The following is a 12,003-nucleotide window of genomic DNA, read 5'->3' as shown; positions in this document are numbered from 1 at the left end:
AAACCCTGTCTTGAAAAACCAGAAAAAACAAAAACAGAAACCAACCAACTAAGCCATAACAACCAAACTTGCTTTATCATACCTGAAAAAAAAAGACTTTTATGCTAAGGTATGAGCTGTGCCCCTTTAATTAATGAGCTAATGTCTTTAATTTTTTTAGTTATAATTATTTATTTTGTGGAATGGTGATATGCTTATGTACAATGATATGCCTGTGGAGGTCAGAGGGCAGCCTGCATGGGTCAGCTTGCTTCCTCGAACATGTGGTTTTGGAAATTGCTCTCAGGTCTCCAGGCTTCGCAGAGAGCATCTTTACCTATCAAACCATCTCACCAGCCCAGGAAAAGCCATTTTCAATTCAAGCTTTGATTTTTTTTTTTTTTTAACTATACTTTGTTCCAGAGGCCAAGAAATTATGGAATAAGCAAAGTTCCCAGGCTGTATAGAAGACCTGAGTTCAGCCCCAGAACTCATTAAAAAAAAAACAAAAACAAAAAAACCCTAAGCCTGATGCTCTGTGCTTGGGGCTTGCGGCCAAGCTTGCTGAGGCTTCTTGGAAAGAAAGCTCCAGGAGAGAGAGGCTCCATCTTCAAAATCATGGTGAATGTTACAAAAAGGGAGGAAAAAAAAAAGGCAGCTCAAGGGGCTGAGGAGATATCCCAGTGGTTAAGATCACATGCTGCACTTTTAGAGGACCTGGGTTCAATTCTAGCACTCATCAGGTGGCTCACAACTGCCTGTGACTTGAGTGCCCAGGGATCTGACGCCCTCTTCTGGCCTTTGGGCAACAGGAATGCATATGGTGCATATATACATACATACATGTATATATATATATGTGTGTGTGTGTATATATATACATATACACCTACATACATACATGTAAAACAAATCTAAAACAACCCACCGTAAACTAAGATTGCTGTCATGGTTTTATGTACCTGTGTCTCTGCATGGATATGTGGAGGATCTGAAGTGGCAGAGAGAGAGGGATGTCAGCTCCTGAGCCCTGGAGTTAGCGAGCAGTTTGAGCCACTTGAAGTGAGTGCAGTGCTGGGAACTGAAAGTGAGTCCTCTCTGAGAACAGGTTGTGTTCTTAACCTCTGAGCCATCTCTCCAGCCCGTTTGTGAACTTTTTTGTTGTTGGTTTTTCAAGGGTCTCTCTGTAGCCCTGCCTGTCCTGGAACTTGCTCAGTAGCCTAGGCTGGCCTCAAACTCAGACTCAGAGATCTGCCTGCTTCTGCCTCCCTAGTGCTGGGATCAAAGGCGTGCACCACCTTGTCTGTTTGTGAACTTCTAAAGCAATTTATGAACTAGTTAAAGCAATTGATGAAGAGGATTCCCGAGAAAGGTTTTGGATATTGTGATAATCTTAAGTGAAGCTTGGGACTAGCATCACTGAAACTGATTTACAGAGTGAGTGGGTCTTTTACCTCAAACCTGGTTGCGTTGTTAGAAATTTCTTAAAAACAGTTGCTCTTATTTTTAAAAAATGGAAGAATAGGACATCATTGGAACTGTCCCTCTCCCAACAGTTAGCATTCAGCAGCTTTAGAGAAGCACTCATCTGAACATCTTTGAACTTCTTTTTCTTTGTGGCAGATGTCCCTAATTTTCAATGCAGTTCAAAGGTCTGTGGAGTAAAGAGAAATAGCTGTGTATGCTCTAGGAAGATTTACCAGGAAAAGATGACATGTTCTGTCAAAACTTCATTAAGCTAAGAGTCTGGGAGACCTCAGCCATTCCAGCCTTCGAAGAAAAATACCTTGAAGAAACCTTGTTTAGTTTTGTATAGCTAATAAATATTTTGAAGAGCATATATTTGTTTTGAGTGCTGACATCCTTATGAAATGGGTTCAGGGTACAATTTTGGATGATTTCCATGAAGGGGTCACCTTTGTGAAGGCAAAAGTATGGAGGCTCAGGCTGGAGAGATGGCTCATCAATTAAGAGGACTCAAGTTTGGTTCCCAACGCAACACTGGGCAGCTGATGACCTCCCGTTAACTCCACCTCCAGGGGGCTCTGATGCCCCCCCTACTGGCTTCTTCTGGCGCTTGCACATAGATGGTGCATATACAAACACACATTAAGAATTTTAAATATATGGAGGTATAAACCATTTAGGGATAAGAACTAATAAGAATAGAGAATTCCAACTGGGACATCGTTGTGCTTCCTCTGGATGTGTGCATGTTGAGAATGAAGGAACAATCTGAGAACTAGGAAAATCAGGAGCCGTTTAGTGACGCAGGCAACAGAAGTTGGAAGGAAATTGATTAATACAAAGAGGATTCAGAAATGATCCAAAGGTCCAAGAAAGTATCTAAAGTTCATTAGATCTTTGATGAGCCAACACAGCTGGCAGTGGGCTGGGTGTAAAGAGAAGATAATGGAACAGAGATAGGTCCAAATCATTTCCAAGAAGAGTAGCTAAGGAAGGGGAGATCAGGAGGGCTATGAGCTGGAGGGGAATCTATTTTGATGGTCCCAACTGCTACCATGTAGTGTTTGACAAGCATATTCCTCACAAGAACTCAATGACAAATCACCATCCTAGACGAAAGTCACCATGCAATGCACAAGCGATGAAATGAATGTCTAGGTTGCACAGCCATAGTGTCAGGACTCAGACCTAAAACGTTGGGTTGAAGCGCTCAACACAGTTTAGAGCTTGGAGCAGAAGAGGGAAACAAACTTGGAAGTCAGAGAGGAATTCCAACACGAAGGCCCTCTCTCAAGTTGGACCTATGAGGACGGCTCTCCTAGAAGCGGTGATGTGGAAGCATGCTGCACAGCTCCACTGCCACCTTTCTCAGCGAGGTGGTTGAAATGTCTGGGTCCACCACCTTACTCTCTTTAAAGGATTTATTTTTATTTATTTTTTGAGACAGGGTTTCTCTGTGTAGCCTTGGCCGTCCTGGACTCACTTTGTAGACCAGGCTGGTTTGAACTCACGGAGATCTGCCTGCCTCTGTCTCCCGAGTGCTGGGATTAAAGGCATGCCCCATGATAACCAGATTTTTTAAAAAATTAACTCCATAAGAATTTCACACAATGCATTTTGATATTTAACTCCTATTACTCCCCCAACTCTTCTCTGATCCATTTCTACTTCCCCACCCGACAACTTCAGGCCCTTAAAAATAGATTTCTTTATTACGTACATGAATGCTGTCTTTATGCACAATAGGAGAGGGCATCAGATCCCATTACAGATAGTTGTGAGCCATGCAGTTGTTAGGAATTGAGCTCAGGGCTTCTAACAATCAAGCCATCTTTCCAGCCCCCACCCCCACCCCTTTTTTTGAGTTTCAACACAGGGTCTCACCATGTAGCCCCGGTTGCTTGGATTAAAGGTGTGCACCAGCACTGCCCAGCTTTTTTTTTTTAAGGATCCATTGTGACCAATTTTTGCTACCCATAAACTTCTGGTTGTGGGCCCATCCATGGAACCTAGTCAACATACCAGGGGCCCCACTCTGAAAGAAAACTGGCTGGCTCAGGGCTGAAAAGAAGGCTCAGCGGTTAAGAACACTTCGTAGAGGACCTGAGTTCGTTTCCCAGCACCCATGTTTGCTGGCTCACAAATTGCACAGCTCTGAGAGGATCCTGTGCTTCCGGCATCGACGGCATCTGAACTTATGTTCACATACTCACATACAGACACACATAGACACAGAATGAAAAAAATGTTTAAAAAGATTTATTATATATACAGTTGGTTCTGCCTGCATGTACACCAGCTCTCATCTTAGGCAGTTGTGAGCCACCGTGTAGTTGCTGGGAAATGAACTCAGGACCTGTGGAAGAGCAGCCTGTGCTCTTAACCTCTGAGCCATCTCTCCAGCCCGACTTGTTGTTGTTGTTTTTGAGTCAGGGTTTCCAGGCTGTCCTAGAACTCACACTGTACACCAGGCTGGCCTCGAACTCACAGAGATCCGCTTGCCTCTGCCTCCTGAGTGCTGGGATTAAAGGCATGTGCCACCACTGTCCAGCCATAATGAAAATTTTTAATTAAAAAAAAAAAAAAAAGAAAACCAACTCTATCCCAAGAGCTATCAGTTGCTAACAGTTCCTCTGCTAGGGGGTGAGACGGTGACCACCCACGTTCTCCATGTTGGGGTCTGTCTGTCTGGGGTTTGCATAGGTCTGGGGCTCTGTCTGGCTGGGGCTTGCATAGGTCTTGTGTTATGTTGCTACAGCCACTGTGAGTTCATATGAGCAACTTCCCTGCTGTGTTTGGAAAACACTGTTTTGTTGTGGTCATCGGCTGTCTCTGGCTCTTCCAATCCCTCCGGCATATTCTTCCTTGGGAGGAAGGGATAAGCTATAGACGCCCCTTTAGTGATGCACACTCCTGCTCACACTGAGCAGTTGTAGGCCTCCGTGAAAATGACCACCAAGTGCTAACACGTCTCTCTGAGGAAGGTTAAGAGATGTTCTAATCGGTGGGTGTAATGGTAAGTCTTTAGGAGCTGGTTTACTGTTATGTTCATTTAGCAGAATAAGCTATTTTCCTCATGTCCTATGACTTACCCAGTCACAGGTTCCTGACCCTGATAATGGTGCCAGACATGGGTTCTGTCCTGTGAAGTGGGCTTAACTCCAACTAGAAAGTGATTGGTTAGCCCCATAACGTTTGTACCGCTCTTACACGAGTCCATACATCTTTCCAGGAAAGTAATTATTGTAGTCACAGTGTTCACAGCTGGGTAAGACGAATGACTGCTTTTCTCCTGCAGTAGTGTGCGTGGCGCCCTTCAGCACTATGAAAACTAGCCAGGAGAGGGAGTTTCCAGGTCGGTACCGCTCGAGCTCTCCGTGTTTCGGGACTAAAGCATGTACTTTCTTCAGCAATGGGGTCTTACCATCAAGTTTTGGAGGGTAACCAAGATCAATGCCAATAAGCTATAGTGTTTGGAGTCTATGGGACCTCATTAGCCAAATTCAAATTTAATCCAGTCCTGGCACTGGCCAGCCGGTTTGACACAAAGTCATCATCATTTGACATTCTATGGTGTCTAGGAGTATTATTCTTCCACTCCATTAATTCCATTAATGTATGTATATATGTGTGTGTATATGTATATATACATATATATGTATATATTATATGTGTATATATGTATTCGTTTTGGAAGCTTCTACAGTAGTAGGGTTTAATGTGACTTTTCCGAAGGTCTTTAATGTTCTCCTCTGAATATTTCATACATCTATATGACATCTTTTATCATATTTATCCCCATTTCTACCTCCAGATCCTCCTGGATCCACCCTCCATGTTCCCCTCCAAATCATATCCTTTTTGTCTTTCTTTTTGAGTCCACCGAGTCCAATTAAGTGCTAACCATATGTGCATGGGTATTGGTTCATCTGATGTGGCAGGACCAACATGCCAGTGGCCACACTGCTAAAGGAAACTGCTTCTTTCTGTTGAGAAGTTACCAATTGTCAATAGCTTCGAGACAGATATGGTGGCACTTGCCTTTAAGCCCAGCACTCTGGAGACAAAGGCAAGTGGATCTCTGAGTTTGAGGCCAGCCTGCTTTACAGAGAGAGAGTTACAGGCCAGGACTACTTAGAGAAAACCTTGTTTCAAAAACAAAACCCTTCAGCTAGTAGCAGAGTCATGTGCTCCCTCCCACCACGCTGGAATGTTGGCTGGCTTGCCCTGGCGCAAGCAACTGAAGTTGCTGTGAATTTATACATGCAATGGTTCTGTCACGGTCAGAAGACACTGTTTTGTCCCAGTCCTCCTTGGCCTCTGGCTCTTAAATTTTTTCTGCCCCCACTTCCCTGACATTTCCAGAGCCTTACAGAGAGAGTGTGTGACAAGGATGTCCCCGTTTAAGGCTCAGCTCCTCTGCACACCAACTGTGCTTTGACCAGTTATGAGTCTCTATGTATGCTGTCCACCTCACAAAGATGCTTCTGTGGTGAGGATGAAGACCTCACTAATCTCTGGGGCTGGAGATAAGTACTTCAAAGGCAGTTTGATACAGGCACTGTCTGGACTGGAGCTCATTATGTAGGCCAGATTGGCCCTGAACTCATAGGGATCTGTCTGCTACAGCTGCAATTAAATTAAAGATGCGTGGTGCTGTGCCCAATAAGATTTGTTTGTTTATTATTTATTTGGGTTTTCAAGACAGGGTTTCTCTGTATAACCCTAGCTATTTTGGAACCTGCTCTGTAGACCCATGCTGACTTTGAACTCACAGAGATCCTCCTGGCTCTGCCTCTTGAGTGTTGGCATTAATGACATGCCCCACCACTAGAGAGCTATAGTATTATTACTATTATTGTTTTGTTTTGTTTTTGAGACAGGATTTCCTCTGTGCATCCCTGGCTGCCCTGTCACTCTGTAGACCAGGCTGGCCTTGAACTCAGAGATCCACCTGCCTCTGCCTCCTGAGTGTTAGGATTAAAAGTATGTGCCACCACCACCTGGCCTATATTATTATTTTTAATTTCTCTCTCTCTCTCTCTCTCTCTCTCTCTCTGTGTGTGTGTGTGTGTGTGTGTTTGTGTGTGTGTGTGTGTGTGTGTGAAATGCCCTCCATGGGAGCTGGGGACTGAACCCAAGTCCTCTACAAGATCATTATGAGCTCTTAACTGCTGAGCCATATCTCTAACCACACCCTTAAAGGTGAGCACCACCACAGCCGGCTTTAGGGTGAACTTTTAAGTAAAAAAACCATGTCCTGGGTTGACATACTTCAGTTCACAAGAACAATTAGCCAGAAGCAGAACTACAGAAGCCAAAAAACATGGTTAGTACATTTAGAGATTTCCCAGAACTATGGGCTTTGATGGATTACGTCTTTGTTTTAGTTTTGGCAGGTGGTGCTGTCTACATGCTGAGTTTTACAGCCTAAATGGTATCTCCATCATGGAGTCAGTTGTGCTAAGGTCTCAGGGTCTCCTAAGGTCCAGGGCCCTGTAACACATACATTATATAATCAAGTAAAAAAAAAATCAGCAAACAAAATTACATATGTTTTTGTTGAGCACCTAATTCCAGTTCTTGGAGATGGGCAATGGACTGGATTCAAGGCCAGCTACGATACATGAGGCCCTTTCTCGAAAACACTCCAAAGTAGAAATAATACAAACAAGTTAGTCCCCTGTTGTTAGAACAGACAGGATTAAGGGAAATAACCAAAAGATGCTTTAACTAGTCCACAGGCCAGAGAAGTGAATGTGCTGACATTTTCTCTCAGTCTTGAAAGATGAGGCGGTAGGAGTGTCAGGAGTGTCTCATTAGACACAGGAACGAAGCCCCCTGAGACTTTAGGGGGGTAAGGTCAGTGTGTGAGTGGCAGGCACATAATCACCGTCAGTACTAAGAGCAGTTTCACTCACCCTGCCAGTCTCGTGTTTTCCATTTCCAGGTTTCAATTCTGCAGTAAACAAACTGCTGAGAAGTAGAAAGTTCTATATTTGTTCAGACAAGAGTGGGAGCCAGGCACACACCTGCAATCTCAGCACTCTGACAGGAGAATCTCTGTGAGTTCGAGGCCAGCCTGGTGTACAGACAGTCCAGGACAGCCACCGCTACACAGAGAAACCCTGTCTTGAATAACAAAACAAAAACAAAAATGAAAAAAAAAAAAAAAGAGTAGGAATTAGCAGCCTTTAATCCTAACACTCAGGAGACAGAGGCAGGTGGATCTCTGTGAGTTTGAGGCCAGCCTGGTCTACAGAGTGAGGTTCAGGACAGCCAGGGCTACACAGAGAAAGAAACATCCTGTCTTGAAAAACCAATAGAGAGAGAGAGACAGAGACAGAGAGAGAGAAAAGCAGAGTAGGAAATAGTAATAAGTGAGCAAAGAAGGGTCTGTAAGCCTCGGGCCACAGCGATCAAGGGTCACAGTGACCTGACAAGGTGGTGCACCTCTTTGACCCTAGCACCCTGGACCGCTAGGAGTTCAAGGGCAGCCTGGTGTACTTGTCAAGTTCTAGGACAACAAGAGCTACTTTGTTTCTCCAAAATTCTTTTAAAAAGGCACAGTGACTCTGGGAGGAAGAGCAGAGGGGTGTTGCCACCATTTGATTTTGACCTCTTCTGATCCCGAGATCTGGAAAGGGCCTGGAGCGGTTGCTCTTGCTCAGTCATTGGCCCTGCTGTCTTCCTCCTCAGCAAGCCAGTTCAGGGCCCTGTCAAGTTCTCTTCCTGTCAGTGTTCTTGGTTCTTATGCAACTCCTCTGTGCTGGAGACTCAGGCCTTGCCATCCCCAGACCTGTCCCTGTCCCTGAATCCCTGACTGCTGAGTAGCTCCAGTAGACACCCAGGGAGCTGGTGATGGAAGGTAGGGCTGTATTAGGAGCTGACTCCCTCTTCCTTTAAGGCAGTATCTTCTCTTTTCCTACTGCTTGACACCCAGAGGTGACCAGGAAGAGCCTAGCTCCCTCCCTCCTCCTCTGGAGTAGCTCACACTCCTGCTTCTGTGCCTCCGAAGTATTGCTGGTATGAGCTGGGCTGGGGGCTCCATGGAAGGTTGGGTTTGGGGCTTAATGTAAAAGCTGAAACTAGAAGAGATTCAACCTCGAGTGGCCAGAGGTTGCACTGAAAGGAGGCAGGAGCCAGTGCAGAAACTCAAGTTCAGTCACAAACAGAGGTGAAGGCATGGATCCTGGCTGTCAGGGGAGTGAATCTGGGTTGGAACAGCAGCCAGCTGCCAGCTGCCTCAATGTTTGCACAGCTGATGTATCATCCTGGCACAACCAAGAGCTTACACATACCTTGGCTCACATTCTCCCACAGAGAGGCCCATTCAACGAGCAGCACACATGTTCCGACCTTTCAACTTTTCCTCTGCACCAGGTCTGCAGGGAATCTTTCCTTGAGCATAGACTCTGGCCCGCATGCAGAGTCACACCTGCCTAGTTTCCCCTTGCCAGAAGATCTTAAGGCTCTCCCTCAGGGTATAGCTAAAAACAAACAAACAAACAAACAAACAAAAACAAACAACCCAGCCAGTCTCAAGATAGGAGGAAGGGGATACAGCACAGTGCAAGTAGATACGGTTGCGGGTAGAGTGGGAGAAACGGGAAAGCTACAGTCCCAGAAGTCAGCAGAAGGGCCAGGTGTGGTGACTCAACCTGTATTCCCAACACTTGGGAAGCTGCGACAGGAGGACTTCTGCAAGTTCCAGGCTGTCTTGGGCTACAGAGTGATAGCTTGTCTTAAAAAACAACAACAACAAACAAAGCCAGGTGTGATGATGGCACACATTGCAAACCCAGCAGCACTTGGGAGGTGGAGGCAGGAGGATCAGACAGACAGACAGACAGACAGACAGACAGACACACACACACACACACACACACACACAGAAAACAGCAGACAAAGAGAAAGAACCTAGGGTGCCCTGCGTGCTTTGTCACATGAACTTGGCATAGGTGATATGCTGAGGCTGTCTTAAAAAAAAATACAAACCAGAATTAAATGTAACATTTACAAAACCTTTGACTAGGTGTCCACACACTGCTAGAGCTAGGTGAGAAGTCAATCCTGCCAGCCACATCACTAACTAGTACCAGATTTTGCACAGTGATTCCTCCACTGATTATGTGGAGGAACCGAGATGCTTGCTTTCCAGCCCTTACGTTGCTCTTGGCATTTATTTTACTTCACTGGACTCCACTCAGACCTTCTTGAAAGCACAAAAGCAATGGCATTTGGAGTGGAAAACAAAGGCAGTCTAGAAATCCAATGTGACAGCCTCACATTCATCTCCAGGCAGCTCAGAAGAACACTGTGGCTAATTCAACACACACCAGCCTCAGGCCCAAAGTCACTCACTGTCAAGTCCTCACAGCTCCTCAGAGAGGGCGTGTGCTCCCGACTGAGCTTCCCTTTCTTTCTTCCCTTTCTTTTCCTTCCTTCCTTCCTTCCTTCCTTCCTTCCTTCCTTCCTTCCTTCCTTCCTTCCTTCCCTCTCTCCCTCCCTCCCTCCTTGCTTCCCTCTCTCCCTCCCTCCTTGCTTCCCTCTCTCCCTCCCTCCTTGCTTCCCTCTCTCCCTCCCTCCTTGCTTCCCTCTCTCCCTCCCTCCTTGCTTCCCTCCCTCCCTCCTTGCTTCCCTCCCTTCCTCCCTCCCTCCTTGCCTCCCTTCTTCTCTCCCTCCCTCCCTCCTTCCTTCCTTTGTGTGTATATTTGTGTATGTGTGGGGTCTCTCTATGTAGCCCTCACGGTCCTGGAGCTCCCCATGTAGACCAAGCTGGCCTAGAACTCACAGAGATCCTCCTGCCTCCACCTCCTGAGTGCTGGGACTAAAGCTGTGTGCCACCATACTCAGCCATTTTATTTTTTAGATTGTTGTTTCATGTGATGCCCTACATCTGTAACCCCAGAACTTGGGAAGTGGAGGCAGGAATACAGGGGCTCAGTGTCATCCTAGAACAGCCACTGCCACATGAGACCTTGTTTCAAGAAAACTAAAAAGGAATGCGTTATGTATATTCACTGCGCGTGGATTACACTCTTTAGGGACAGATTGATCTAAGTGTCTATCTGTACATCGGGCACATGTCCACAGAGCTCTCTCCCACCTCATGTCCCTCAGCAAACCCCTTTCTCCCCCAGAACAGCTTTTGTTCTTTCCTATCATAGATTTATACATGATTTTTAAATTTTTTTTTTTTCTTTTTCAAGACAGGCTTTCTCTGTGTAGCCTTGGCTGCCATGGACTCGCTTTGTAGACCGGGCTGGCCTCGAACTCACACCTTGCAGGAAACTGAAGGCAAGGATTTTGCAGAGTCCATGGCAAAGTGCTTCTCACTGCCTTGCTCCTATGGCTTTGCGCAGCCAGCTTTGTTATAAAACCCAGGACCATCACCTAGGAAATGAGACTGAACACAGTAGTAAGGGCCCGTCAATCACTAACGGAAAACCAAATCCACACAGGCTTTTTTAGGGCCTGTGATCTGCCTGCCTCCGCCTCCCCCGAACGCTGGGGTTACAGAGCTTCGCCACCACGTTCAGCTTTCATACGTGATTTTATACATCTAAGAAAATCTAGAAACTGCACAAGAGAAACATACATTATTTTACTTCGTATTGTTTGTTGCCTTAATTTCCCCCTGAAATTATCTAAGTTTTTCTTCAGTACAGCTGAAAAAATTCTCTTGTGTAGGTGGGCAGTGGTGGCACATGCCTTTAATCCTAGCACTTGGGAGGCAGAGGCAGGCAGATGTCTGAGTTTGAGACCAGCCTGCTCTACAGAGTGAGTTCCAGGACAGCCAGGGCTACAGAGAAACTCTGTCTGGAAAAACAAAAACTAACAAATAAACAAAGATCCTTTGTGTGTGTGTCCCCCACATTTTCTCATTTGCTCCTCTGTTACTGGGCACCTAGGCTGGCTGGCGACTTAGCCAGAAGTGGGCTAAGACACAATGGGCAAGCATCTGTGCCCTGTTGGCCTAGAGTTCAAAGGGTCTGCTATGGCAGGCCAGATGGAGATCTTTTTTGCTTGCTTTCTTTTTTTCAGCTTTATTTGCCTGGCGGTGGTGATGTCAGCACACACCTTTAATCCCAGCATCCAGGAAGCAGAGGCAGGCAGCTCTCTGAGTTCCAGGCTAGTCTGGTCTACAGAGTGAGTTCCAGGACAGCCAGGGCTACACAGAGAAAAGCTGCCTCAAAAACAACAGCAGAAAGATTTGTTTATTTTTATTTTATGTGTATGTGTGTTTGCTGGCTTGTCTATGCCTGCAAGAGCGTACAGTGTTCTTGGAGGCCAGAAGTGGGCATCAGATCCCCTGGAATTGAGTGCCAAAGCACCATGTGGGTGCTGGCAGTCAGACCCGGGTCCTCTGCAAGAGCAACAAGTGCTCTTAGCCACTGAACCCTCTCTCCAGTCTGTTCACGCGGGGGCAGACTTGGGAGGCAGGGGCAGGCAGGCCTCTGTGAGTCTGAGGCCTCCGCACAGTTCCAGGCCAGCTGGGGTCATAAAGAATGTCTCAAAGAGAAAAACTATTTACATTTTACTTATTTTGTGTGT

This window comes from Meriones unguiculatus, chromosome 14 (genome assembly GCF_030254825.1).
Source record: "Meriones unguiculatus strain TT.TT164.6M chromosome 14, Bangor_MerUng_6.1, whole genome shotgun sequence".
Taxonomy (NCBI): Eukaryota; Metazoa; Chordata; class Mammalia; order Rodentia; family Muridae; genus Meriones; species Meriones unguiculatus.
This window is presented reverse-complemented; position numbering follows the sequence as displayed.